This window comes from Bufo bufo, chromosome 2, assembly GCF_905171765.1.
Source record: "Bufo bufo chromosome 2, aBufBuf1.1, whole genome shotgun sequence".
In the NCBI taxonomy this organism is placed as follows: domain Eukaryota; kingdom Metazoa; phylum Chordata; class Amphibia; order Anura; family Bufonidae; genus Bufo; species Bufo bufo.
In genome coordinates, this window is record NC_053390.1 from 172,482,277 (window position 1) to 172,491,394 (window position 9,118).

Here is a 9,118-nt window from a genome sequence, read left to right on the forward strand (position 1 = left end):
ATACAATATTTATTGACAAGCTTACCGGTGAGTGCTGGAATAACATTTCAACTCAACCAACAAAAGCATGTGATTTTCAACAGAAAGAATGCAATTAAAATCCACCTTTACAACTAAAAGGCCATGTTATGTTTCTGAATGCCAATCTAAAAATGATGTAAAGTACACTGCAATTAAAAAGACAATTTAGATGGTAAAAATAAGATTTCAACCACTTGTAAACGATCGCTTAGGTGAAAAATGCAACATAAGTAATTCAGCATGCTGTATGGGTAATGTTTCCTGTTTTGTTCCTAGAACAGTATACTCCATAACAACTCACCTCAACCTATCACTCCAATCACCATTTTGCTTAATTAACTGGTAAGAAATACCCCTGAATGCTTTGAATGAAAACCAAAGCGCATATACACACATAGATAAGATATACAGAAAAACCCCTTTAAGACTTGGGTTCACATCTGTGCTGTAAACTTTGTCAGTCTGTTTCGCCGGAGGAACAGACTGCCAGAGTTCACCGTATCTGGCATAGCCAGATACCAACATGCACCACCAGATCCCTAATCACTGTAATGGGATCCAGCGATAATCCGGACATTTACTGGAATATATGCTGACTTTTGGCCGGACCAAAAAAGCTGCGTGTAGCATATACGCCAGATACAGTGACCGGATACAGAAACAACAAGACAGTAAAGGGAAGAGGGGTGGCAATAGCTGGACGATATCGGTGCATGTAAATGTAATGGTCTCCGCCACTAGCAAACAGCAGATTGTCGGGAAGGAACGCTACCTTCCCAAAAATCTGCTTGTACGTCATTACATATAAAGGGGCCATCATGTGTATGGGGGCTTTAAGAATAGGTCATTAATACGCAAGTCTTTGAGAATCCTTTTAAACAGTTGTTGAGGGGCCTTTAGCACATTTTGTGTTTAGGGCCCCAGAGTCTCAAGTTATGCTTCTGTAGGATCCTTCTGTATCTTCAAAACTTTAGAATGTGATGTTCTTCTAAATGTGCTTCTAGTAATCTCCTGCCTGTTGAGTCAGGTTAATTTAGACGCTCATGAAACCTGGATATACTGTATTCTAAAAGTTTGCATCACTGATCCCACTGAAGAAATTCTAATCTTTTCTCTAACAGATATTGTTGGCAACGATAGATTGAATGCAATTATAGCTAAAAGTAAGAAATACAAATTTGTGGTATTTACACCACTGTGACAACCAGGAACTTGAACAATCCAACACTTGGCCTGGGACTTCAATTAGTCTCAGGAAGCTTTTCACCGAGGACCAATAAACATCTATTCAATACTCCACAGTCACAGTTCCATACCATAAGACTTGAAATAGGAGCTACGTTTCTTGGATTAAAGTCACAATGAAAATGTCCAATTCCGTAATGTAGTGAAATAATACAATACTCAGAAGCTGTTTATGGATTATTTAACTATGGTTGAAGTGAAGACATATTCGGCACCAGAGGTAAGATTACAGCCTCCATGTCATACTCCTATAAAGGCACTAAACCCTATCTCTTCAGTAATGGAGACTGTCTAAGCAGATATTGAATGAATGAGCAATGGGATTCTTACCCTATGTAATTTCATCCTTCTGGCGGATAAGGCCAGTTGCTTAAAGGAACATCCTAAAGAAAAAAAAGAAACAATAGGATCCATACTGATTACACCTGGAGCGACTGACACTACCCATTTAAGTAAAGGTCTTGGAAAATGGGAGCAGATGGCAAGCCGAACGCAGCAGGGGTTGAATTCATTAATATATCTCCCTACACACAAGGCAAGGCAGACCAAAATACAGGAAAAACATGTGTCCCCAATACGTCACCACCATCAAGAAAAATGTAAAGGCAAATTATTTATTTCTCAGTGAAATGAGTCATGCTAGTTAAGAAGATAATAGCTAGACTAACTAGCTTGCATGAGAGTCATTGAGTTCAAATAATGCTTAATATCAGCCAAAGGTTAAATTAACTACTTATATCCTGTTGTCATCCAGCTGTCTATGGAAAGGGACTAAATAAAAAAAATGAGGCTGATTTTTGGCATCTCCAAGTAAACACGAAGGAGACAAAGAGCAGCTTATGTCAGAGCTCGGACTGTGATGTGTTTACGCAACAAAATTGGTAGAATTTCCCTGCGAGGCCTAAATTCTGTCATTAGCCTGGAAATTTATCACTGGGAGTGATAAAACGCATTCCCTGTTCTTGCTGATAGATTAAAGTCACCTCTACTCTCTGAACTGTGTTTCCTCTTTTCATTTCACGAGAACAAAGAAAAAAAAATACTCCAGAAAAATACATATCAGCTGGATGTTCACATAACAAGGTCCACAGAGACACATCTAGGAGTTGCCTCTTTTAATCCAATACTGAATAATGTTGGAGATTGCTCTCTGTTCTTTTCAAGCTATGCTACTGCCAAAATAACTGCAAGGCTTGCAAGTCCTCTTATAGAGAGAGCCTTCCCCAAGGCACCCCAACACTATCTGAGGCACTGCCGCTATGGCAACCGCATAAGAAAGTAGTTTCCATGATTAATAGATGAAGATCAGGCTTACGGTCTAGATAGCTTGCTAGGCCATCATTTGAAGATGCTGAAGGAATTAACTAAAGAGCAAAGCATGTAAAGCAATGTCAGCTACAAACACAAACGCCGAATATGGATTTCAACAGTCAATATATCAGAGTTACATGCCATTATCTGAAAGTTTGTTTTTTAAAAACTGGAACCACAAAGTCAAAAACCTTTGTTCCTCGTAAAAATCCACCTGGAAATTACACAGGTATGAAGGCAAGGCGGGAGCTTTTATGAATGGAGCTCTCTTGGTGCCCAATGATCTCACTAATGCCACTCAATACAAATCCATGGACAGAAGAGCCATGCGGTGCCTCATTCCAGGGCTTCATCGCTGGAGGGTCTTTTAACTCTTATTTAAAATTAATGAAGACTGAAGCGTTATATGCATGAATGCAAATCTACTGGAACACATTTTAGAGTGGATAATAAAATGTAAATGTGAGAAAGATTAAGACTGTATCTGGTTGGAGCAATTTGACAGTTACAATTATTTAAAGAAAATGATATTTTGATTTGGCTGACTATTGCTCTAGAATGAGAAGGGCTAAATTTTATTATTATTATTATGTGCAGCATTTTTTTGTGAAAGACCACTAATAGTTGTAAATGTTTCATAGCCTATTTAAGCAGTGTAGTAATTGCATAGTGCGTCCAGTGGCTAGCACTGGTACTATGGTCAAAATAGGGATTTACATGGAATACAAACTTGTAACAACACAAGCGATGTGGCTATATCTGCTTCTTAGTATAAGTATTAGCCAATTACGATGCTTCACAACTGCTCAGTTGCTACATCTGCTGATTTAAGCCTAATAGCCTTAGCAGAAGTATGAACTAATCAGCCGAGCCAAGACCATCAGCTTGGTCTCATACTTCTTGGCGTCTTATGTGTTCCAAAATTAATCTTCTCCTATGACCTTTGTATATGACCATCTTAAAAGGAAATCAATTTATCCATATTACCCTGACTAGGTTGAAAGTCTACCTCCTAATATATGTGTCTACCATCATGCTTCAATTAGAAAGGACAAGAATCTCCATATGTTCTTTATCATGGATAAAGCCAGAATGTAAAATGATGTCCATGTTAGAACGACCAATCTACTATACCAAAACATCTCCTAGGGGTTCTGTTCCATCTCATCCACAACAGCAAAAAAGATAAACTATATTTGTCTGAATGCTGCCTATCAATCCATAAAAACTCATGAGATCACAAAGGTATGACAGTAAGATTCAGCTAATAAAATAACTGTTCCACGGTCACAGATCTACCTATTAACAAGATATTTGATTTTCTTATAAGACCAAAAATATACTCTATATATATAACTGTATAGGTCAGCATCCAGACATGTCTGCAAACACTTAATGCTCCAGAGGTTTCATTAAAATTGTTTTAATACGGTTCATTTCTGCAACCGCCAATCCAAGTGATGTGATATATGAGAGCAGTTGGATTACGGGGGTAGGTAGATGGTCATAATGACATGCCCAACAAGGCTTTGGTGGTCTATGTGCTTGTTTGCAGCTTACAAAGAAAACATGTGGTCAGAGTTATTCTAATAATTGTTCTTCTACCAAAGGAAGACCACCAAGTCTACCAATTAACTAACTCATTTAGCTGCCAACACAAGTAGCAAAGCAACATAGGAAACCATGCTCTGGACTCCATCAGTGATGAAACCGTATCAACCACTCATTTATTCATTAACTAAACAGGACAGCGGGTCCGCATTTAACACTTGAATAAAGGAACTACTCGGTAGAATGTTAAACTAAAAATGCAAAAACTTTGCACAAAAGCAATAGTGTTGAGAACTGAAGAGTAATCCATCATTGCAAATCACTGTGTCGCCACCAGGGGAGCCACAGACAACTCATTGAATAAAACCTACATTTCATTCCACATGCTTTGTTAGCCAGTGAAAAATGCTGAAGCATAAAGTCCTATCTGTACACAGGGCTGCTCTTTAAATGCCGCCATTTTATCCAAAATCTGTCATTGAAACTGTATTAAATTACAGAGGCCACCGTTCCATGCTGTGTCTTTTAAAAACCAGGAGAAAGACAATGAAAGCAGGTTGGGTGTGGAATTTTCTTGCATGCTTCCAACAGGGCCTCTTTCCAGTGAAGTGTTATCACAAAATAAATTAATTCTCTCTTTGATATAACGATGAGTGACAGGTAAACAAAGGGCGGCAGTCGCCCTATCTGTCTGCACTGCCCCCACTTAAATGTCAGACTGAGGAGCTAGCGTTGAAATGGAAGTTCCTTTTGTAATTTGAAACAACCAAACAAACAAATCTGCTGTCATTTCCCCAAACGCACCATTGGATTTATCACAGGATATCCACGCTGACTGCTTTAGCAATCAAGGCACCTACTAACCCTAAAAGACCCCCGTCCACTAGATGCATTTAGCAGACAAGTCTCCCACACATCAATTAGCAGCCCAGGAAAGAGCCACAATCTGCTTTTATCCTTAAGTAGCAATGTCTCCCAAATCCATGCTTCCTAAAAAAATGTGTGTACACAGATATACATTTCATCTGTCTCTTGTGAGTGTAAAGAGCTCGCTGAAGCTTATCACTCAACTGATCAAAACTAAACAACTGAAGAGCATGGGGCATGTGACCGGTAGTCTGTGGTCACAACTGGACGAGTTCTTTGGAGGTCCAATTCCTAGATCCTTGCTTATACAGGTTAAGTCTTGTAAATGAACGCTTCCTTCTAATCCATGCACAATGCGATCATTTTTGCAGATGTTTCTTACAGATTATCAGCCTAATTTGAACATCCATTAGGATTTAGCAATGAAAACACTGAATGTACTTATTGGGGGAAGCAATACTAAATGTGATAAGCAGTTTCAAAACAAACTAGTGAACCAATAGGTCAAGCAAAGTTATCTTTCTTGCTTGTAGGGTGACCTGATAGCTCTAGGTATTAGGTTAATCAATGTTAGAGTAATTCTCTTGGCACCAGTTGAGTAAGATAAGTGTCAATGGTTTTTATTGAAGGCGTGATAAACAATGTAGCAGTAAAATATACACAATCCTACAGTCCAATATTTATACAGCATGGTCTCCATCTACACAGCACTGCCAGTATCTACACTTCACAGGAAAATGAAAACTTCTTGGATCCTGGACAAGACCACAACTTCCAGATAAAGGTTAATCAATGGCATCTACCACTGAAGATTGGAGACACAGTTCTGTCTGGTTAAAGTTAATTATTAACTTTTATAGCACTTGAGCTGGGACAGGACAGAAGCCAGCAAGGGCTAACCAGGCGGTGCTTGTAGACCACTGCCCTTTCTATTTCAGTTGACTGCCCTATAATAAACATACAGTAAGCACTATACATGCTATTAATATTTTATAATTGGTGCCTGGGCTTTACCAACAACACAGCAAAATGTGCTTTTAATACAAAATTCAATAAAAAAGAAAGGGAGGACTGAAAATGGCCACATGGGTATTAAGTGCAAAGCATTGATCCAGAGGAGATTTAAACAAAACCTTCTCTGTTTTACATGCTTGATAGTTTGGAAATGGGAAAGACAAATCAAACCTTCCCAAAGCAATAAAGAAAAGACTCCTGACAGAGCGGTTAAAAACAGAAGCACACTTAAGGGAAATAAGCACTTTTATATTGTATTGCCATTAAGAGATTCACTGCTGTGGGCACAATTGACTTCCTAGGAGCAGTGAAACCGCTGGGTGTCCAGATTACAAGGTACTGCAGACACAGAGCAGACACAGAGGTTTTGCACAATTAACCTTTGTTGTATCTTCCAGGCACCACGTGTGTGTTTTCTACTTTACCAAGGAAAGAAAAATCTATCTTAATCCGATCAATAAAACCTAAATGTCCCTATTCCTCTGAAGTCATTTGTTCTGCACTGGCTAGATTCCTCCATTAAGCACAAATATCCGACTGGTCACCATGTCACTGCCCCTCAGTACTATTGTAGGATAGCTATAGGGGGTTACGTTCAAAACAGGCCATTAATTCAAGGTACAGAATTCTGCACATATGGCTTTCTGGATTTAACATGGCATTGCCAGTGGGTGCTTAGCACCAAGTCATGATATGCGAGAGCCTGCAGTAATTGATGACATAGAGCTACCCATACTTTGCCGAAAGCCATCCTGGGTATTTGATTGTAATGATCTCATTTTGCTTTAAGGCCCCGAAGGGAGGGAAGCAGCCCACCAGCTCCCCGACTTTCTGCTCCATTTCAACAAACGTACCAAGCAGAACCACGCTCCAGAAGGCAGCCGGGAAAAACAACACATGGGGGGATTCGCAGCCAGGTTCCCAGAGCTCCCACCATCTCTCCTTTAAATTCACAGCCAGTGCACTTAGAGAGCATTACTCTCAGCTGACTGCCTCTCATACACATGGGAAAGCAGAGCATCGGCTACCTTGCGCTTGAGCGCCAAGCAAACGGGCTCTGGGTGTATCGGACAGCCCATTCTGAGGGCATCTACTCTGGCTGGCATCGTCCTGGATTGATTACTGATTATTGTATTACATATAGCACCAACATATTCCGCAGCCCTGTACAGCAAAGAACATACTCCATCACCCCCAGTCCTCACACAGTAGGAGGCAATTTCCTAGGAAGACAATTAACCCTGGAATGTGTTAAGAAAGGAGAGTATCCCTGGAAAACCACAAGAACATATAAACTTCATGCCTACTGTAGATTGCCCTGGTCATATTCTAACCACTGGCACACGTCATCTTCTCATGGCTCTTAGATGCACTACACAAAGTTATCAGATGACCTGATTTTACTACAGTAACATGCACACAATATGCATGATATTAGGTCATAATCAGATTTTTCGAGCTCTCGAGCTGACTGGATTATCTCTGGTTGGCACAGAGTTGCCTCTAATTGCGATGCATGATAATATGCACTGGAGAGACAGATGCATAGGTGGGTGTGCCAGGGCTAAAGAGCCATTCAGCTTCCTATTCACTACACACAGGGTTAGGATGAAGCCTGGCACATGCTTGTTTTAGGGAATTTTAGGTTATAAGCAACACCATTCGCAGTGGCCTGGATGGGGGCAGGAACTATGCTCTGTGTGATGGGCTGATTCTTTTATTTTACTTGCGTATATATATATATAATATAGTGCTGACATATTCCGCAGCGCTTTACAGACATTATCATCACTCGCTGTCCCCAGTGGAGCTCACAATCTAAATTCCCTATCAGTACTTCTTTGGAGCTTCCAGCCGACCTCTTCCATTCTGCTGAGCCTGTAAACGCTGACGGGGTCTGCGTTGCTGTAGAGAGCCCACCACCCCCTAACCCTCAGACAGGGGGGCACAATCAGCTGTTCAGCAGCAATTAGCCACCCTTGGGCCACTCACAAGTTTCTTTAACACTCGCATTTCCACGCTTGGTTCCAAGCCATTCACTCACAATAGAAGAGGAAGAAGATCTAGCCAGACCATCCCCGTCTTTGTATCTGAGAGAGAGCAGCCTAGGGTGCTGCTAACCAGGGGAAGACCGATGGGTAGAGGGACCAGCCTGTGCCCCCCGCTGTGGTCTGTGCCCCTCATCTCTACACATGAAGTCATGGGCATGACCACTATCTTCATTCATTCCTTGAGACACATGCAATAGTCACACAACAGTAATAGAGAAACAGCAGAAGACCATACCTTGGGAACATGCAGAAGCAGTGCAGAATCAGGGCTAGCTCACATAGAGTCCCATTAGTAATCCACTGAGAGGGTTCTCTCCAATCCACTGGGTTCTCCTGAGCAATCCTTAGTCATTACTACACGTGACACAATATTACTGCAAAGGCTGCACTTTTCTTCTCTATGCAGAAACTGCTATTCCTTCTAGTACAATCCAGATTCCACAATCACTCCACTGTGAGGTCTCCTTCAGTGGCATAGGAGAACAAGTCCTATCAGGGCTGTGTTGAGTGGGGTAGAGGGTTCACCCAAACTCCTGTGATCTCTCCTGATTCCCAGCAGGAACACACAGCTCTCCACACACTGACTGCTGCTGCTGCTGCTGCTCATTGAACTGGATTTGGAGAGGAGTTGAGCTCTGCCTCTCTGCTCACAAGCCCAGCCTACTCCCTAGTCCTACTGAGGTCTCCTCACTCCTCTGCTACTGGCATCTTGTGCAGCAGGCAAATCCTGGAGTGGATCAAGACCTATCAGCTCCATGCCTTCAAGTGTTGAAATGAGAAACACAATAAAAACACATAGGAAAGAGGGAGACATTGCCATACATTTGATGTAATATTTAGCACAGCTATAGCTCATTTCTCAGATTGCCTATTCAGGGAGTGACTAATTTCTTTCCCAAATGTTGCATTAGATATATTCAGCAAGTGGCAGCAAGAGGTTCCATTTATTTCTGCAAACCTGATTCTTGGAATGGACGAGTATGACTGAGTAATAGTCAGCCTATTATCCATTTCGCAGAGATAAGCCCGTGCTTATATAGAAAAGAAACAGCAGTAAG

At 41.1% G+C, this 9,118-nt stretch overlaps 1 protein-coding gene across 5 annotated transcripts in view; it reads right to left on the reverse strand.

Moving 5' to 3' along the window:
• The window catches only part of SEMA6A (semaphorin 6A), a 219,565-nt gene extending 210,852 nt beyond the window's left edge, over positions 1-8,713 (reverse strand). For all 5 annotated transcript variants that reach the window (XM_040421665.1, XM_040421666.1, XM_040421664.1 and 2 more), the window contains exon 1: positions 8,296-8,713. The gene's annotated coding sequence lies outside the window, so the exon portion shown is untranslated. The remainder of the gene's footprint in view (positions 1-8,295) is intronic.
• Between the last annotated feature and the right edge of the window lie 405 nt (positions 8,714-9,118).